A 22,095-nucleotide genomic window follows, 5' to 3' on the forward strand; every position below is an offset into this window, starting at 1 on the left:
TGATTGTGATGATACTGGTATAAACAAACTTATTGCATTGCCATGAATATATCTAGGAGTATAGTGTATACTGCTAGATATACCACATTATATTTAATAATGACAATAAACAGCTATGATACTTGTTTATGTATTTGTCATCCTATACATTTTATCATTATTTTAGAGTATATTCTTTCTACTTATTAAAATATATTTACTGTAGAATAGAATGCCTTGTTATGCTGTTTAGCAGCATCATACATCTTTGCTGAACTCTATCCCTTGATTGCTTCATTTTCTTTTGTATTTGCTTTAATCTCATGTTGTTTTTTTCATCATGGCACTAGGAGCAATAGACTATCCCATATAATATACCATACAGCATAAGTGCATTGTGGGCTATACAAGCTTTTGTAAGTACACACTATGATGTTTACACAAAACAAAAATTACCTATTGGTGCATTCTGCAGAACAAATTTCTGGGTCAAGATGGCTGCTCCACTCTCTCCATGCCCCAGCTAGCGGAAAAGGGGGAGAGAGATAGGGAAAAATGGGCCTAATCTTTTTAAAAACATAATATAGAGAAGGCACACATCATTTTTATTCATAGAATTGTCTAAATACACATCACATGAGCAAGTCTAGTTCCAAAAAAGGCTAGAAATGCAATCATTAATTGAGGGCACTTAGTCAAAACTTAGGAGACTTTTATTTAAAAAGAAAGGAAAATAAACATCAGTGAACCAAGAGCAATGTCACTCACAATTCAGTATACTTGAATATGAACAGAAAAATTCTGAAAGAGTAGTAATAGGTTCTGGGGATGTAGAATAGTATCACAGAGGTCTAGGTTAGGAAATGGCCTACTTATTTGGTTAATCACCTTATATTGTTTGGAATAATTTCTAGGTATGAATATTACAACATTAGAAATGCACTCAGTTCATTTCCATGCAATCTCAGTGCACTCAGATGTTTTCCATAATTGGTCTTACATCTTCTCCCCCAGTGAGCATTAAGAGATAAATTTTAATTTTTTAAATATGTTATCTTTAAACTACATTAAGGAATTATTTGCATAACTCAGTCTTTTTTGTTTTGATTTGCCTTGTTTAAGCATCCACTCTCGAATCACCCCCATTCCCTGCCATCCTTCCAAACGGGCACAAAGCTGTGTGATGGAGAGGGGTCGTGTGTTCTCGTGGCATTGGGGAAAATGAGAGCTCTGTCTTCACTAATGCTTGCCTTTAGATTTGGGCAATTCTTGCACTGTTGGTAGTAAGGATCCATCTCTGATACTTTGCCATCTGTTCCTGAGGCTCCTGGAGAAGGAGTCTGACACACATCCTGTCTCTGCCCATTCACATTGCTACACCATTCCAACCCATGCCAAGCAAGACCTCCCTATAGAAGAGTGGACACCCAGCATACTACAGCAATGAGACCAATTGTGCTCTATTCTCAATGTGCTCTTGCAAGAATAATTGTTCCCATCCCCTCAAATGATCTAACACTTCTCCTCTCCAGGATTTCAGTCTGGAGAGGTGAGGCGAGGATATCCATATATAATTTTCTTTCTCTCTCTCCTTCTCAGTCTCCTAGTATCATAATAGGCAGATTCGGGCTTTCTTCTTTATTTTTTTTTAAATTATATTCATATAAGAACATAGGAAACTTATTTCTGATTCATTCTACTGTCTTTCCTATTCCCAATCCCCCTCTCTTTCCTTCATTCCCCTCTGAGGCTTTCTTCTTTATTCAATCCCTCTTCCACCCTAGAATAGCAAGCTTTATGGCCTAACTATCATCTTTTGAGGCAGTACCATTTCAAAGCTAGAAAGAAACTCTATAAGTTAAACTTCCAGACATGTCTTGATATAGTAATGGGAGATACACAATTTGAAAAATTCTTTTTCTCAATAAAGCCTAGATTTCAAAGTTATTATAAGAATTGGGGAGGTAGTTACAAGTGTACCTCTTTGTTCTTTTTTTTTCTTTTTATTTAAAATTTGGAAAATCACACATTGGTAGAGAGAAATAATAAAATGTCAGTATTGTAAAGATTCGAAATTATAAACATTGCCATATTGTTTCATCTGTAGCCCTCCTTTTTCTGCTATACTGTTCTAAAATAAATTCCAGGTATACATATTATTTTTCTGTCTCTTTGTATTCTTTTAGTAGGTTCAAATTCACCAACTCCCAGGAAAATAGCAGTTGGGTGTTTTAGACTAACTAGGAAGAAAATCTTGAGCACAGCAATGCATTAAAAAAATTTCCTGGGAAATATCAAATTAAAAGACAAGTGGTTTGGGCTGGGCTTGTGGCTCAGTAGTGGAGTGCTTGCCTAGCACATGTGAGGCACTGGGTTTGAACCTCAGGATCATGTAAAAATAAATAAATTAAATAAAGACATTGTATCCATCTACAACTAAAAAAAAAAAATTAAGACAAATGGTTTACACAAAAACGCCCCTTTTTCCATTTGGAATTGTAAATGCCAAGATTTCTCACCTTAACTTGACAACATTCACATGAAAGTCTCTTAGGTTTGGAATACTCACTCTTTCAGTGGCTCTTTCTTATTTACTCTCAATTTAAAAAAAAGTATTAGAAAATTTCACTTTTCTTTTTGAATTTTTTAATTTGAAAGTATAATGTTTATTTTTTATTATATTCAATGATAGAAAATCAGAATGGAAATTGTAGATTCACTATGAGTATAAATATGGTTTTTTTAAAGGGTTCAGAAGGAGCAGTATAAACTGTAACCATATTGATGTGATTAGGACATTTGTAGAATTGAATAGGAATTTTTCCACTTAAAGTTTCCAGATATTCTATTATGTAACTATAATACTTCTATAGAAAAATAACATTTTAAGAAATAGGAAAAAATAAAGATTCTAAGGATTTTCTTTTTTTTTTTAAAGACAGAGTGAGAGAGAGGAGAGAGAGAGAGAGAGAGAGAGAGAGAATTTTTTAATATTTATTTTTTAGTTCTCGGTGGACACAACATCTTTTGTTGGTATGTGGTGCTGAGGATCGAACCCGGGTCTCACGCATGCCAGGCGAGCACGCTACCGCTTGAGCCACATCCCCAGCCCCTAAGGATTTTCTTAATGTAATTTTCCAAACTCTTTGTTTTTCATTTTACCTGGTAGTCTTTGCCAAATTACAAATTATTTCCAATATTTATCCAATTACACACTATATACCAAAAGTTCCAGATGGCTTCTCATAACAAATTTAAAGCAATCTTGTTTCTATTAAACACACTCCATGAAAAAATTTCAAAGGATAAATGATGCAAATGTATTTTGGCAGGGAGACCAAACACTTTAGGATGCATAAATCTCTTTTTGCACTCTGGGATATGTGGAAAGGCTATTCAAATGGTGAGAAAATTCTGCTGGGTGTACAAAGCTGGGTGAATAGGGGCTAAGAAAACCTGAGTTCTAATCTCTTTTCTGTTCTAACTTGATCTGCAATTCAAGAAGTTTTCTAACCTACCTGAGCCTGTCATCATATGCAAAACCGACAGAGAATCAGCCTTTCCCATCACAGACAGTATTGTTAGGCAAAGCTAAAGAGTAATTTTACCATTATTGGTTTTGAACAAGTGTCTATTCATCCAAAAAGAATTAGATGATAAGCTAGGTGCAGTGGCACACTCCTATGATCCCAGTGGCTCAGGAGGCTAATGAAGGAGGATCATGAGTTCAAAGTCATCCTCAGCAAATCAGTGAGGTCCTAAACAACTCAGAGAGACCCTTACTTTAAATAAAATATAGAAAAGGGCTGGGATGTGGCAAAGTGGTTCTATCCCAAATAAATAAATAAATAAATAAATAAATAAATAAATAAATGGCAATTGAGAAAAGTGTCCTATTAGTAGTAATGTTAAACAGGCCTAATTCAATTCCACAAGCTTAATGGAAATCAGAGTGAGAGAAAAGGAGTAAGTTCAGAAATAAAGCAATAAAAAGAAGAATATAAGCTGGAAAATACCACAGACTATGCAAAACAAAGATATTAAGTGTTTTAGAAACATTAACTTTAATTAAGCAAAATTGTATGTTAATTATCTTTAGGAAATCGTGTGAAGCTATAGACTTGCCCAGGTAAACCCCTTCCTGAGGACTTACTAGTGAATTTTTTAAAATTCATGTATTCAAATAACTAATACTTGGTAAAAACGATAATAATAATGCCCCCAAAGTTTTTCTTAGAGTATCACAAAAAGTTAAAATTTGTTGTTATTGTAACCACATTGGGAATCAGTGTTTTGGGAGCCTAAATAGATAGGCAGCACACTGCTATAGCTCTCTTGCTAAAATAATTCTCCTAATAGTGGTTTTAATTGATGTGCTGTGCTATCAGTTTCCAGGAATACATACACATAACATATAGTCTTTTTCCATAGAAGCACATTCTGTTACCCTGTTATAGGTATGCAGATATTTTTGAGGGACTGAATTGAACCAATTATGCAGATTGTTGATTGCCATTTAGCATATAGACTTCTGCAAGGAAAACTGCCCAGTTCTGATGGGGCCAAGAGTCCAGGTGAACTTGCTGCTGCTTCTTGCAACAATTAAAGTAGCTAATACACTTCAACTTGCCCATAAATTATAAGGCAAGAAATGTACAAGTAATGCAATTCATAGAAAAGAAAAAGAAAATGGCACTGTAAATTTTTTTTCTTTGACATCTAAGAATAAGAACTCTTTCAAAGTCAGTATACCCATTCACTTACAATATTAAAATATCTTATTTTCTTAATTCTTAGGTAGCTTAGGAGAATTAAAAGATGAACATATTACACATCTACAGAGAATGTTTTGCTTTATCTTTGTGCACCATTAAGCAACCTAAATTTTTTTTGCCAGTCTACCAATATTTTAATCACCTCTGGCTTTCTTGATGTTTTTCTAAATGTTTGCTTTTTCATATCATGTTCACTCCATGACCATGGTAATTTTGAAACATTAGGTTCTTCTACCTTTGAACATCAGGGAATTAATAGATGATAGGCATTTCAACAATGTTTTATATGAGAAAGAAAAATTCTCCATAGTGGTTGCATATGGGTAATTATAATAATAAGATAGCTTTTACTGAAGATTTATCATGTGCCAGGCACATGACTTTTACTGGTATTGCTTAATCAGGAATTTGGGGCATGCTGAGAAAGACTTGGACAACATAATCTTTTAAGTTCTTCTACATATAACTATTTTCTCTGTGCCCAAAGCTGTAACTGAAGAAGAGAGAAGTGAAGAAAAAGGATGTGTGTGTGTGTGTGTGTGTGTGTGTGTGTGTGTGTGTTGGGAGTATGCCAGGATTGAGCCCAGGGGCGCTCTACCACTGAGCTACATTTCCAGATTTTTTTTCATTTTATTTTGAGACACAGTTTTGCTAAGTTGCCTAGACTAGCCTCGAACTTACCATCCTCCTGCCTTGACCTCAGGAAAAGGATCTTTAAAAACATTAATAAATTCTTAAAACTTCTGGTAAAATTAAACAAGAAAAAGGGAGCAAAAGCATGCAAAAAAAATCAAAGAAAGAATACATAATTAGAACTACAGCAGACAAGATGAAAAATGATGGGGGTTTCTGTTTTCAGAAATGGTGTACCTTACAAACCAACAAAAAAATAGCAACCGTGGGAAAATGGGACTAGAGACAAAGGGAAAATATCAGGTTATCAGAACATGTGATCAAAACTTTCAAACACACATCAAATAGAAGAACAGTATAATCAATCTTGAACAAGCTGGGACCTACACATCCGAGGAGGGGTCACATGGTAGCTCATGGTATTTCTGAAGTGACACAATAATGCTGCTTCTGGATGTACAAGGAAGGCAGATACTGGACCCATTGCTAAGGTGAAACTGTCAGAAGCAGCCAGCCTCCAGGAAGGAGCATAAAGAAACTTTAAAATATCAAAAATATATCACTCATAGTGAAAATGTGTGTTTTGGAAGGCAATGTGCCAATATGTATCAAGAATCACAAAAATATTGATTCCACTTAACATGTTAATACTCTTTGTAATTTATGCAAAGACAGGATTCAGAGATGTGCCACAAAATTTATGTTCACAGAGGTTCACAATAATATTACATTTTAACTACATCCTCTAATATGTCCTATGCCCATAGTTTCCTTTCCACCCTAGCTCCTTGTGTAAATAGTCATGCCTATATAGAAAATCTTAACCCCTAACTTCTAAGAAATCCATTTTAAGCAACCTAAAAAAGCACAAGAAGTTTAAAAAGATGAAACTGGAAAGGAAGCAAGGAATAGGTAACTCAAAACTATATAATCTACTCTAGATATCTGAAGAGTTAAAGAAGAGATCAATAAACATGAAAATAAAGAACAAATAATTAAATATGAGCAAGGATTCTGACCAAATCACCTCCTCCAGAAAGCCTTCCCAGACAACCTGTACTACAGAGTAGCCATCGGGTCTATGAGATCCAATTACTCATGCTTTTCCCCCTAATTCATCGTGCTTACAGTACTCTATTAGGTGATGGTTTATTTCTCATATTTCTACTTGATGGTGTGACCTTTGAGAGACCCCGGTACCCACTCAAAGAAGTATTTGATAAATCTTGAGTGAATCAAGAATGGAAATAGGGAGAAGAATGCTTTTTCATGAAAAGGGAACATATTGCATTGTCATATAGACAGGACAAAAACATGTAGGGATAAGTTCATATTATTTTAATATAAAAAGTGGATAACTTGATATCCCAGTCTATGGACAAGTTCAGGCCTTTGCAGAGCTGCTTTCACTCACAGTTTCCAAACCCACATTATACCTTTTTCCACCCTGATCTCTACCATAGGGAGATGACTGTCATGAACTGTGTCATCAACTGAACCCTTGCCTGTAGATTCCAGGAGGTTCTGTTCATGGGAGGCCTCCTGGCAAACAGGGCAACCAGGAGGATGAGGTGAGGGTGTTCATTTCACTTGCTCCCTGCCTGCTGAGGCGCAGTGAACTAGACATCTTCCTGTGGGCAGCTTCAGCTCTGGTTGAGCAGCCATCTCCATGCAGCTTCCCTCTCTGTGTTCTGTTCTCTGTTTTCTTTCTTTCGTTACTTCAAGCCTGGTAGCAACATTACTTCCCCATATTGCTGGTTTCGAACTGTTTGGTTTTCTAAACTTTGCCCACAAGTTTGTAAACACTCTTCTCAACCTCCCTAGTTTATCTTCTGGTTCTCACCAGGACAATTCTTGAAAAAGGGACAACTTTATGGCTGATATTAGGGTCTTCTAGTGGTGGTGTTTTGAATCTGAGGCTATAATAAATACCAAGAGAATATTTCAAAGCAGTGTTAATAAGCAGAAAGGTGCCAAGAGTTTTACTGTGGGCAAAGATTCATAATTTCGGAAAATAAAATAATATAAATGATGGTTAGAAAACAAGTTATTTTATAGCACAAAACGAGCTAGGGAAAAAAAAACATTATTCTCTGTTGTCTTCTGCCCCTGACCCCCCCAAAAAATGCAATTTAATCACATAATTTTAAAGAACCATAAATATTAAGAATCTTCAGATAATGTGTCTGCATTACATTACCCATTTTTATCTTATACTTTCAATGCTTAGAACTGTACGTTATGCATAGATATTGAGAAAATGTTTATTGAATGAATTAATCAGGAAGAACACTGTAAACAAATAGAAAATGCCATCTAGCACTAACATTAAGAGGAAGATTCCACATGGGGAATATTAAGTGGCATCCCAGGCATTACATAAAAATAAAAACAGAACCAACTTGAAGATGGGCCCAGAAAATAGCATGTATTCATGAATAAATAAACAAAAAAGAATAGATTAGTATGTACATAGACTAAACTTACTGGACTTGCATGAAAATAATAGATACCATTTGTTAGGGATGTACACTTTGCTAGATACTTTATGTGTGCCAGATCCAAGCCTCACATTCTTGCCCAGTGGAGGTAATTAAGGAAAGCTGCTAGGAGGAGATGATATCTGTGTTTACTCAAAAAGAAGGAGCAGGAGTCATCCATGAAGATGAAAGAAGAAAATTCCAGGTAGAACACTATCTGTGTACACAATCACAGATACAAGAGAGCAGGAAGCATTTCCGGGGACTTCAGCCATTTCTAATGAAGGAGGACTGAAAGTCGACTGGAGACAAAGCAGGAATTTTTCCTGAAGACCGAAAGGAGCCATCATTTCTAAAGAGAAGTGTCATTATCTAGTGTTTTTGTATGCGTGTGTGTGGAACAGCAGTGTAAAGATGACTGTTATAAAACCTAACTAATCCAGGTGACTAATAGGTGTACTATAAAGCACTGTTCAAACACTAGTTCTTATTTTTCTTGGATTGTTACTATGCTGATTTTTGTCTCCCTGAACTATTGTATCAGTCCACTTTCTAAGAAAGGCCACCTATGGCTCTGGGTCCAGTCACCTGCTCAGGCTGTTAAGTCTTTTGAGCAGGGCCCCAGAGGCATTGGAACTCACCACAGAACACATTTTTTAAATTTTCATATCCTTTGTCTATAAAGCCCCAGCGCAGCTTTGCAGCACTCCTTAGGACAAGAGTGCCACCTCGTGTTGCATCACTGGCTGTTCATAATCCTCAATGCACTTTCTTTTCACGGGTTGTTTGTGGATAAGGCCTTTGAAGCTTCCCTCCAGGAGTAACATGAAAAGGAAAATGTGTTAACAAAGGTTTTGTTTTTTTGTTTTTTCCAAATATAACAGAAAAGGAGCCCAGGGTCATTTTCAATACAGTAATAGCACTGATGCCAGAGATTAGTAGATTGGTTGCTTCATGCTACCAAATGCTTGGCTATTATTGTTTTTAACAGATTTGTGGTCATGTTGTAATTATGTTAAAAAATACAACTAAAATTATAATCTAGAAACTGAAGTAGGTTAAATATAAATCTGCCCTGCTTTTTCTCCTAGTATTCCATATTTAATAAGTTCTTAGAAGATTCCAAAAGGTTGCTTGAAAACACATTCCTTGATGTTTGCAAAAGACTCTGCAAGCCTTTGCAGGCAGAGCAACTATTTAAACTATGTTAAAAGAATTACTGGAGACAGAAATTTCCTTAAATTCCTGGAGAAGGACCATGTGAGGATTCTTTCTGCTGCCTCCTCCCTTCTGCTCCACAGGCAGTTTTGCTTGACTCTTCTCCTCCCTAGCTTCATTTACCGCCCCCCATATTTGTTGAAAATGAGCTCTAAATACATGATTATTTTCTTAGTCAAAGTGGAAGCCAGTCTTCTGCCACTCTATATCCAAAACTGCCATTGGGCACATGTGATGAATATGTAATGCAATTTGCCATGCTGCCCCCACCCCCATAAAGTCTTTTCACTAAGCACTTCAAATTTTAAAAAGAGATGAGCATTTTCCACATCTAGAAAAAAAGATAATGATTCAAAACTTATTGCAAAGCTACAATAATTAATTCAATGTGGTACTGACATAAGGACAGACATATATATCAGTGTAATAGAATTGAGAACCAGAAATAAATATCTATGATCAACTGATTTTCATCAAGGGTGCCAAGACCATTCAGTAGTCTTATCAGTAAATTGTGCTGGCACAATTGGAAGACACATGAAAAATAATGAAATTGGACTTTTACTTTCACCAGACACAAAAATGGATCAAAGATCTAAATGTAAGAGCAAACACCACTAATCTCTTAGAAGAAAACATTGGTATAAATCTTTGTGACCATAAATTAGGCAAGTTTCTAGGATAAGATGCCAAAAGCCCAGCAGCAACAACAAAAATAGATAAAGTAGACTTTATCAAAATTAAAAACTTTTGTGCTCCAAAGAACAAGAAAGTGAAAAGTCAATCCACAGAATGGGAGAAAATCTTTGCAAGTATAATAAGGGACCTGTGCCTAGAATATAAAAGAATGATCACAACAATAATGAAGTGACAAAAAACTCAATTTAAAAATGTGCAAAGAATGTAAATAGAAGGTTCTCTAAAAAGAATATGCAGATGGCCAATAAGCACATGAAAGATACTTAACATCATAAGCCATCAGTGAAATGCAAATCAAAATTGGGGAGATGCCATTTTATACCCAGTGGGTTAGAGAAAAAAAAAGACAATTAACAAGTATTAGAATATGGAAAATTAGAGCCCTCATACATTGCTTGTGAGAGGGTAAAATAGTGGCAGTCACTTTGGAAAACAGGCTAGCAGTTCCTCAAATGTTTAAATATGGTTACCACGTGATCCATCAATTCTACCCCTAAGTACATACCCAAAGGAAATAAAAAAAAAAAATCCACACAAAAACATGTACCCCAATGTTCATAGTAACATTATTCATAATAGCCACAAAGTAGAAACAACTCCATCAATAGATGAATGAATAAATAAAATGTTCTATATAGATACAGTGGATTATCCAATAATAAAAAGAAATGAAGTAACAATATATGCCACAACATAGATAAACTTTGAAAACATTGTGCTAAGTGGAAAAAAAGAAAAAACAGTCACAAAGGACCATATATTTTCATGACTCTTTTTTCAAGAATGGGAAAATCACATAAACTAGATTAGCAGCTGTCTGGGGCTGGGGAGGATAAGGAGACTGGAATATGATGGCTAAAAGACACAGGGCTTCTTTTTGGAGTAAAAGAAAAAAAATGTTCTAAAATTGTGGTAATTAATGAATAGGAATATACTAAAAGCTCTTGAATTATACATTTTAAACAGGTGAATTACATGTCATAAAATCATTATTAAAATTTAGTTATAGGTGAGGATCATTCAGGAATATTTCTCCTTGACACAGAAGCAGAGTCAGGTGGTGATTTGGAGATAGTTATAAATAAGACACCAATGTATAAACTGCCAAGTCTCTAATCCTCACATAGCTTCCCCTCAGAAATGTGTTTAAGATGTTATTGGTTTCAAAACCAAGGGAGTTAGTGAACAAATGAGGTAGAATATAAAGTAGTAAAACTGCTGCAAAGTTTACCTTGATGATACTAAAGACGCAAGTTCATGGGAATAAATCATTGCCTTAGATGAAAAGAGATTACTCTCAAGAAAAAGAAGAGTCAATGTTCTTGTGCTACAAATGAAGTATTATTAAGCTTAGAGACATTTCAACTTCTTTAACCAGAAATAGCAATAACCAAGAGAGAGTCAGGAAATCACATTAATGCAGGAGAATCCCTAGTCTCTAATTATTAATCTTTGGAAACCAGGAATTGTTAAGAAATATCAGAATTTAGGCTAGGCTGTAATATCTTAATAATAATGAAGAACTACTCTTCAAAAATATTTAGTATTACTCAGAAGAATCATTCAAGGATTCAAGGTAGAAATTGCAAAGTCAATTATTTAATATAAATTCTATACCTATGTTTTATTTCTAAAGTTACTCTATTATTCATTTCTATAATGACACATGTATATAAACTCAAATATATAAACTCATATATATATAAACTCAAATACATATATAAACTCAAATACATATACATATATGTTTTAAAATCAAATTTAATTGGGGATTATTGCATTCAAAATTTGTAAATGTGAACTGATATTCAACTATTGATGAGGCCCTGTCATTACCATGAATCGTGGAGAAAGGAAAAATGATTTACTTAGAGTTCTCTAATTAGAGACAAATCTCTGATAAAGAGTTACTTCTCTCCCTTCCTGCTACTGCATAATAGAATCCACCTTTTTTAAATATTTCTTTTTAGTTGTAGATGGACACAATAATACCTTTATTTATTTATTTATTTGGTGCTAAGGATCAAACTCATCACCTCACATGTGCTAAGCAAGCCCTCTGCCACTGAGCTACAACCCCAGCCCCAACCTTTTTGTTTATATGAACAATCTATAAATGAAAAAAGGATGATATATGGTCAAATTAACTATGTGTTTACACACACAAAAAAAAAAAGCATGCCAAAAGTCACTATTTCCAACTGGCAAATTCAAATTTATGCTAACTGATTTTATGTATGCTTAACAAGATACTTACATATAAAAAGAGAACTTCTATTTATGTTTGGAAACACAACAAATCAGGAATTGATTTGCTGTTTTGATGATGGACTTAAGAAAATTATGAAGAAATGTTAATAATGAGATTATGCTTTACTTTTTATTATTTTATTTTATTTTTGTAATGCTGAGAATGGAACCCAGGGCCATATACATTCTAGGCAAGCACTCTACCACCTAGCTATACCTCCAGTCCCAGATTAAGTCTGCCATGTAACGTCACCTTATAAATAGCCCATCAAAATTGGAGAAATATCCTTTCAGTATCTAAAAACTATTATCTGATTGAACCAAGAAGTCACATACAATTGCAAGTGAGTGAAGTCTTTGTTTTTTCACTACCATCTTATTTGTTAATGTAAACAAATATATCAACCAGATGAACCATACCTGTTTATCAACTGCAACCAATTGATAAACTATGGGAAGCTGTGGACACAAAAGTTTGGTAAAAATCAATAAGACAATTTTTTAAGAATCAACTGGCTATATGGAATTTACAATAAAGAGCACTATGTATTTTGTTATCAAATACAAGTTGTTTGCTTGTCCTTTATGTCAATTAACTTATAAACATATAAATGCACACTTTTTCAGAGAACTAGTTGTTAAATATTTATTACCAAGCACTAGGAATAAAAAAGCTTCTGATATTCATTAAATGTTTTTATGTGTATACATTTAAGTACAGACACTGCGTAAGGATCTGTTTCTAATTACTATGTTAAACATAAAGATTTAGTCTTCTCAAGGAGTTAAAAAAATCCAACAGAGGAAATAGTTAGATAGGCAGTCTCAGTAACCAAAAAAGTAGAAAACTAAGATATTTTTCTATGTAACTGCAATAATAGCTTAGGTTTTATAAAGGGGTTTTTGTTTCATATTGTTTTTTAAGCAATGTGTCAATACACTTTTGTCAAAAAGTCAATCTAGAATTAGAAATGATTTACATACATTCCTAGACATTAGAAAAGTTTTACGACAAAGTAAGAATTAGTGTTTGTCAGAGTACTTTGTGCATAACAAATGCTCAATATGTGTGTCTTGAATTGTACTAAAGGGGAATCTGCAAGAAAAAATAATAATAAAATAAATATCTGTATGGGAAGATACTGCAAAGGATTGGGTCAAAGAAGAGGCCCACTGATGATTAGGAAGGAAAGTAGCAATGGAAATGGAGCAAAGGAGACACTCTAATAGGTACACCTGAGATAGGACTGAGTGGCAGTCCCAGATGGCATTTGATATCCTCAGAAGTTCTTGGAATTGGGCTTTAGTTTGAACAGTCTCCTCAAAGTAACAGTGTTAAGGGAATAGAGAGAGAAATCAACTTATTCTGGTCTCCCATTTTGAAAGTCCAATTTCAGACTTGGGGGCTATGAGTTAGTTTTGTATGCTTCATAAGATTTCAAAGGTCTCACTGACTGTCCTCCTAATGTATTCTTTCTTCCTGTACATACTTTTTAAACCCACAAATAGAGAGTAGGATTTAAATGCAGGTAGATGGTCAAAATTCAAATTAGAAATATGGAATCAACCCAGATGCTCTTCAGTAGATGAGTGGTAAGATAAATGCATATACATATATACAATGCTATATTATTTAGTCACAATAGAATAAAATAAAATTTACAGCAATGAATGGAACTGAAGGTCAGTATGTTAAGTGAAATAACCCAGAAAGACAAATACCACATGTTCTCACTCATTTATAGAAACTAGTAAATCAATCTTGTAAAATAGAATGGAACAGTGAGCAGTAGAGACTAAGGAGGGCAGTGGGGAGGGAGCAGAAAGTTCAGTAGAGGCACCAACACATAGTCAGAGATAAGGAATTAACTTTGGTTCTCCTAAAATTCTAGAGTAACTATAGGTTAACACAATCTATGATGTAGTTCAAGAAAAGAATAATGTCAAGAAAAGAATAATGCAAAATTCCCAGCACATAAAAATGATTAATGTTTGAAGAGATGAAAATGTTTATTACCCTGATTTGATTATTACACAGCATACACATGTATTGAATTATCATAAAGATGTATAAATAGTATGTGTCAATAAAAAGAAATTCAAATTAACTTCAGATTAAACATAATCCAATGACAAATAAATATGAATATACATTCCCAGACTTTTCCTGGTTTTAATAAGATGAATAGATAAAAAGAAAGCATGAAGAATCTTAAGAAGGAAAAAGACTACAAAAAGAGGAATCTAGACACAAAACTCTAAGCCTTCACATCTTTGACTTAGAAAAAAAATTGTAGACTAAGATATTTGTGACATAAATGCAATGATAATTTAGGTTATATAAAGTGTTTTTTGTTTTGTATCATTTTCTAAGCTGAGAATATTCCCAAAGAATTTAACTGAGGCATCGAAATGAGTAGATTTTCATTTTATTTATTTCCATATAAAAATAATGTATCGTTACTTTCATTTTATAATGTGGTACATGGAAAAAGATGATATATAGCTTATTGCATATAAAAGATTAATTTACACAAACAACATAATTTTTTAAATTTCTTAAAATGAACGATAAAAATGGCCTTGATAGTTTCAAAAACAAAAAAGTAAAATACTATATCCTAAAACCTGTGGGATGTCCCAGAGTGCATCTAAAGGGAAATTTAAAGCTTTAACTGTACTTAAGGGGAGTTTAAAGGGTGAGGGAAAACTAAATCTGTTAAGTAAGCATACAAATTAGAGGAAAAAGAGAGAAAACTAAGTTGCAGGAAGGAAATAATAAAGCTACACCCAGTAACTGAAGAAATATCAAAATAAAACAAAACAAACCACAACAAGAAATAAAGAATAATAGAATATCTGAAAACTAATTGTTTGAAAAGACTGCTAAAATAAATAAGCTGTTAGCAATTGAGGAAAAAGATGAAAGTCAGAAAAATAAGCAGTATTGGGAAAAGGCTAATCACAAATAAGGAGAAAATTCTTAAAACCATAAAATAATAGTTTAAGTTTTTGCCAATACTTATTATATATTTTTATAATTTTAATAAATAACACATTTATATGGTTCTAAACTCAAAATGCTCCAAATGTACAGTGAAGAAAAAGCATCTCTCACATCACGTCCATCTGCTACCCAGTATCTCTCCCAAAGGCATCCTATCGTTTACCTGTGATGCTTCCAAAGATGCTTATAATTTACAAGTTAATGTAAATAGGGCTTCTCTTACTCCTTTTCTCACACAAAAAAAATTAATTTAACTAGTACATTTAAAAGATCTCTCTGACAAAATGTGCAGACATATTTCATAAAACCTTCATGAAACAGATCATTCTTGTCTTCTACAAGTTGTTTCTGATAGTAGAAAATGAAGGAGGATTAGCTCATACAGTACCTATTCTGTCTCCTTAGAGAAGGCAAAGTCATTTAAAACTGAATTTCCCATAATCTCTCTTGCTCTGATATTAGATGTGATTTGGGCTCTGCTATTCAGCTTTACTCATATGAAACTTTAATTCTGAAGTGAGTCAAAGGGAAGCCAGCAGGGAACAGTGCAACCATTTTGCTATAGTGGATAGAAGCAAATTTACTGTGGTTCCTGAGCCTATAGCTGAGCAATGCATCCTGACTATGGATAACTTCTTGATTATCAGAGGTTATGGAATTCTGGATCTGCTGACCAATGAAGCTTCTTTGTCCTGACCTTGCAGGGAACTTCCTAATTCAATGACTTCGTAATATGGCAGAGATTGAAGCTTCATAATTTTTCAAATGCTTGATTAGAACACAAGCAGTATCTTCCTTATTGACTCAGTTCTGCAAATGCATTGATCATAGTTTCTGAAATTCAAATAAAAATCCCTTTTTATAGCTCTTGAAACATATTTCTAATAAACCATTTAACATTTCACAGGAGGGATTGGGGATATATCTCAGTGGCAGAGTGCATGCGTAGCATATGGAAGGCCCTGGTTTCAATTCTCAGCAATCCTCCCCACCCAATTTTTTAAAATCCTATAAGATAAATCTATAATTTTTATCTAATATGGAATATTCTGTCTTAAACTGAACTCTGACTAATATACAGTACTACCCCAATTTACCTTAAAACCAAAACTGAAAAAGGACAATACAAGAATGGAAAATTACATAGAAATGTCATTTATAAATATAGATTTAAAATCCTATAAAATATTAACAAATCAATTCTAGCAGTAAAGAAAGGACATAGAGGTGATCAAGTCAGTTTTATTTCAGGAATTCCAAAATGGCTCAACCACAGAAAATCAATTGATGCCATTTACCACATTAATAAATTAAGGGAATATCTTATGATTATTTTGATTGATGAAAAATGCATTAGTAAAATTCAACATACATTCATGATTTTTAAAAAATAGCAAATAATGAACAGAAAAAAATGTGCTTAACTAAAAGTTCTTTTTAAAAACCTTCCTCAAACATCATACTTAATGTTTAAATATTAGAAATATTTTCTTTAGAGCCAGAATGCACAGCTAGCCATATAATCTCTGCTTTGCAACAATATGCTGAAGCTCTCAGAAAATAAAACCAGGAAGGAAAAATAAATAAGAATTGTAAATATTGTATAATTGAAGAACTATATCCATATTCCTCTTTGCCCTCATTGTGTGGCAACAATCTTATTACCCTTATTTAAAATCAATCATGTCTGTCAGCACCTGAATACACTTCTTGCTTTGTTTTTCCAGTAACATGAATTGTCCAAAATAGCCAATGGGCAGTATTCATTTTCTACACAATTGAATTTTGTGTCCCCTGATGGAAATAGGTAATATCTTTTAAATAGTTATCTTTTAGGTAGTAATATCTCTGAGATATGAACACCTGTAAACCAGTAGAAATTAATGTTCTGAAGACAAGATGCAAAAAATATTGATAAGTAGGACATTTGGTGCAATTGTGTGAACCACCATTTATGGTCATTGCTTCCCAAATTATGCATTCTGGTTAACAGAAACAAACAGCCTATTTTCTCATTCCTGGTTCAACCGTATAATACATCATATAGAAAAAACACCCTGATCTCCCAAGATATTGTTTTCCTAATTAGCCCTGTAAGTAGTCCTCAGTAGAACATTCTGAAAACCTATAATGCCAAATAGTAAGAAATTAATTGTGAACTATTAAACGAATTCCTTGGAGGCGATACTGTGCAGGACACAATGACTGTGAATGAGATAATCAGAAATTCAAAGAAAGAGTTTTGCTAGCAAACGGATGGCAGAAAGAGAAATTAAATCTAAATTCTTTGTAGCTACTTGCTCTCAGATTGTTCTACTCCAATTTATGATGCTGTGAAAGAAAGAATGAATGAATGAGAGAAAGAAAGAAAGAGAGAAAAAGAACCCAAGGCTGACCCTCATAATCCCTACCCTCTTGTATTCATATTCCTCTATGATTTTCTTCCCTTGAGTGTAAGTGGGATCTGACTTTCTTCTAACCAATAGATTATGACATGGTGAAGAGATGTCACACTTTTGATTATATTATAAGGGAAAGGTTATGAAGAATTTTTGTGATTGTGTTATAAAAAGTCTATCTTAGTGGGCTAGAGCTATAAACTTTCCTTGCAGATGGAAAACTAACTATCAAATTTGTGAGCCCGAGTATAAAAGCAACATATGAAGCCCTTTATTCAAACATTATTAAGAATTTCAAAACAGATACAAGAGAATATTAAACCAACTGTAGGACCTTCTAAGCACAGAGACCCTTGTAACAGCATAGAATGCCTATAAAGACAGCTCTGCTTGTGAGTATGATGAAGTATGTGGCCATGTTCAAGAAGACCATATATCAAGGAACTGTGAGCAGCCTCCAGTCAACTAACAGAATTCCAGGTCCCTGAGTCATACAGATAACAATGTGACTGAGCTTAGAACTGGATTCTTCCCTAATGGAGCCTCCAGATAGGAATGCAGTTAGGCCAACACCTTGATAAAAGCCTTATGGTACCCTGAATAAAATACTCAATAAGCCATGATCTGACTCATGATCCATGGAAGCTGTGAAATTAATAAATGTGTGTTGTTATAAGCTGCCAATTTTGTGGGGTTTTTAATGCGACAATAGAAAATTAATGGAGATAGCACATTAAAGATTGATATGAATTCTTAGTGTTTTGCAAGTTGGGCACTCAACAATGATGGTACATAAATCAATCTTTGTGAGTAAAAATTAATGTTGTTCAATTCTTACAGAGCCTCCGTCCCTGCAGGACTGCCATTTTATTTATGAGATTATTGAAAAAAAATGATGTAGCTATTGAAAGAGGCTTGCTGACAGGCCCAGTGATTGTCATCTTGTCTGATTATTAAGAGCTTCCTCTGTAATAAGGACCTACATAGTGAATTTTCATTTGTGACAATATTTTCATGTTCTGAGTCAATCAGAAGAGGGCCATTCATGTATTTGGCTTATCAAATTCCCTAGATCTATTAGCCAATAACTATGAATGAGTACAAATTCTTGACTCAGCTACCCCTTCCACAAAATTACCTAAAATATAAAATTCTACCAATTAGAAGGTATTCTTTTTTGTTATTATTATTCTTACTGACAAACCTCTGAGCAGGTTTGTAAAACAGGCACAGTTCATTTCCACCTGGTGCCAGAAAATCATGTAACCAGGGTCAAATATTTAGGTCATAAGGAACTCATCATGAGACCATTAAAAAAAAAAAAAAGACAGTGTGGCAAAATAGCATGCTTAGAATGTGAATCATCTGCGCATGTGACTGACCTATGTCTCTAGACATTTTCCAGGTTCAGTTCCACATAGTATACTATGTCCATTTGATGATAGAATATTTCTGGGACTATCATTTTGTTGTTTTTATTGATAACATGTGGTTTCTCATGATGAGCTCATATCAAATAGTTATCTAGTCTCATGGTCAGGAATGCATTGTCCATCATTATAGTAATCATTTAAAGTTACCTCTATTGATTAGGTGGTTTACATAACCACTGTAAGCTGGGATCTTCTCATTTTCACTGATATCAAGGGATCCTCCAAATATTGGCATTTTCTTCTCTAATATATTTCTAAAGGACTTGCACAAGAGGTATCTGGGCTATATTGAGGAATTTAATTAAAAATGAGAAAAGCAGGATGCAGATAACAAATTAACCCAATATCTCTACCTCCCAAGTCTTTTAATTCTTTTTTTCTTTTTATTATAGGTAAATTTCTGTTCATATGTGCTATTGCATAGTTTTAGTCAAGCAAACAAGAAAATAAACCTCCTCCCAGATATTTGAACTGTTTCATTAAAAGTCAAATTTATGATAAGTTTATTTATATTGGTAAATTCTGTTACATCTTAATTCATACTCTTCCTTTATTTGCTTAATATGCTCAGATTCTATATGTATTGATCAGATTTATAGCTATAAATTAGCCAAGTCTTTTTATAAACTAAAAGAAATCTTTAAAATGTTTGTAAATTATGCGCTATATCATCTTGAGTCCCACCCCTACCACAAATACAAACAAGGATCTGGCTTTCATTATTGGTTTAGAGATAATAAAGGTTAGGAGTGGTGCAAGAAAAAAATTGGTTTCTTCTCTCAAAAATGACTTCTTAGGCAAGATCACAACAGTATCTTCAAGCAAAGTAAGAACAATTTCATCAGTCAGATGAAGATAAACCCTTCTTCAGGCAAGAGATTCTCTTCAGGGTAAAGGAGTCATCAAAGATTTCTGAGTCAATAAAATTAAGTCCTTCTATGCACCCTACTCCAGCTTGGGGAATAGCAAAGACATTATTTATCAAACTAAAACCGTTCACAAAAGACACTAGGTAAGACTGAACTCAGTTGACCTTGCAATTGGGAAATCTGGAAAATTAAACTTTGAGTTTGGTCCAATCCTATGGCTCAATCCTATGGCTAGAAAGAGAGGAAATAATTTTTTTAGCTGTTTTTCAGTCTATGCCATAAATTAGACATCTCAGAATGTTGCTCCTATTTTTTTAACTGCTTGACATGTTTAAAAACAACACTCCTAGCTCATTCCTGATACCCATTTGTATCTGTCAACAATTTTAGTTAGAAACAAAAAATAACGGGCTGGGGATGTGGCTCAAGCGGTAGCGCGCTCGCCTGGCATGCGTGCGGCCCAGGTTCGATCCTCAGCACCACAAACAAAAGATGTTGTGTCCACCAATAACTAAAAAATAAATATTAAAATTCTCTCTCTCTCTCTCTCTCTCTGTCTCACTCTCTCTTTAAAAAAAAAAAAACCAAGAACAACTGATTTGGGTAGAATAAAAAACAATTTTTAAAAGATTTTCAGGTAGTTCATAGCATTATTTGGAAGACTAAACAATTAGGAAGGGGGCTTTGCATGAAAAAAAAATGCACAAAAATCACCCATAGGAACAATCTAATGAAAACCCCACCATAACCTTCACTAAATAGTCTGCATGCAAACAGAACTGACTCTATATACTAAATGCCACCACTATCATAGTGGTCACTACTGCTGCAAATCTGCTGCAACCACCTATCTACACAGCTGTCCATAGTTCCTCTCTTCTGCATAGACTCCCAATTCCAACTACAGCCAAAATTCAAGTGCTCACACCCGAGGTGCAAAAAAACAAGTATTTGACATTTTCAATGTTGAGAAGCAGGGTCATTTCCCACTATGATGATACTTATGGGGAGTTCCCAAAACAGGAAGGCAAATTAGTTGATGAGTAGCTAAAATGACAATTGTCATGCATGAATAAGACTATGTGTGCTATATGTACACTATGATTCAGAAGCTCTACCTCTAGAATTTCAAAAGAAACTCTCAAACATGCACAAGATAGAAATAACGATTTTTAAAATCATTATATATGATAGCAAACATGTGAAAAGAATTCAAATGCCTTTGGAGAGGATAAGATAAATAGATTGTACTATGGTGGTATGATATCATTGTTTTTTATTCAGGTATTGAGAAACTACTGTGTCAGACATCATGATAAGCACTGTAGCCGAGACTGTGATAGGATGGGGAGAGGACTACATATATGAATTTAAATGGTGCTCCCAATGGATAGGAGGGTATCAAAGGCTTAAATGGATCATGTATGTGGTGCTAAGATGGTACAATTAGAAGAATCTAACTGCCTGCATTAGTGGGACAGACTTCACAGAGGAAAGATATACCAATGTAAGTTGGAATTTATAAGATGGGCAAGAACTCATGATGTGAAGCAGGAGAGAGGTACATTTCAGGCAGTAGGAATTTAATTTGTAAAGTCACTAAAGCTTATTATAACATTTCTGGAAAGTGCTATCAAAGTATTTGTCTTGCTTGATGTTAAATAAACATTTCTTTGTGGCAGAACTGTGGCATGATGGAAAATCTCCAAGGAAAAAAAATGTTTTATAGAAATTTACCTTCAATCTCAAACTAAAATAAAACACAGTAAACAGAAACAGCACTTGACACTCCTGTTTTTGTCCTTAAAAATGCTGCACCACTGTTTTGTTACACAATTATGTTACACCACTGGAAAAGTTTCCTGAAAATAAAGCAATTACAATTTAGCCAGTCAAAGAAATAAATCACTCATAGAAAACCAATCAATAATAAAGTTGAGTTACTTTTATACTTTAAATGATTTAAAAAACTTGAAAATGTTGCCATCTAGTGGCTTCATGTTTTAAAAAATTAAGTGAAATATTTCAAACATATTTCCTAGCAAACGTTTCTTTGGTAAATATACAAATATTACACTTGTCTCTCCTTTGAGACAGCAACCTGGATTTTAAAGTTTTGTTTCACCATTTATTAGCTGAATGACCAAAGGAATGGTGTTTAGTATCTCTGTAAAATTTACTTATAATAGTACCTACCTCCCAGAGTCATTAAGATTTATTAATTAAAAGATCCACATAGAGTTGTTTAGCACAGTACTTGGCTCATAGTATACACCTAGTAGGTAATAATAATTATATTACTTAATAAGGAAAAAGCTGCAAAATATTTGGGCTGTCACTGAGATTGAAGTTT

The sequence above is a fragment of the Urocitellus parryii genome, chromosome 10, assembly GCF_045843805.1.
Source record: "Urocitellus parryii isolate mUroPar1 chromosome 10, mUroPar1.hap1, whole genome shotgun sequence".
Classification (NCBI taxonomy): domain Eukaryota; kingdom Metazoa; phylum Chordata; class Mammalia; order Rodentia; family Sciuridae; genus Urocitellus; species Urocitellus parryii.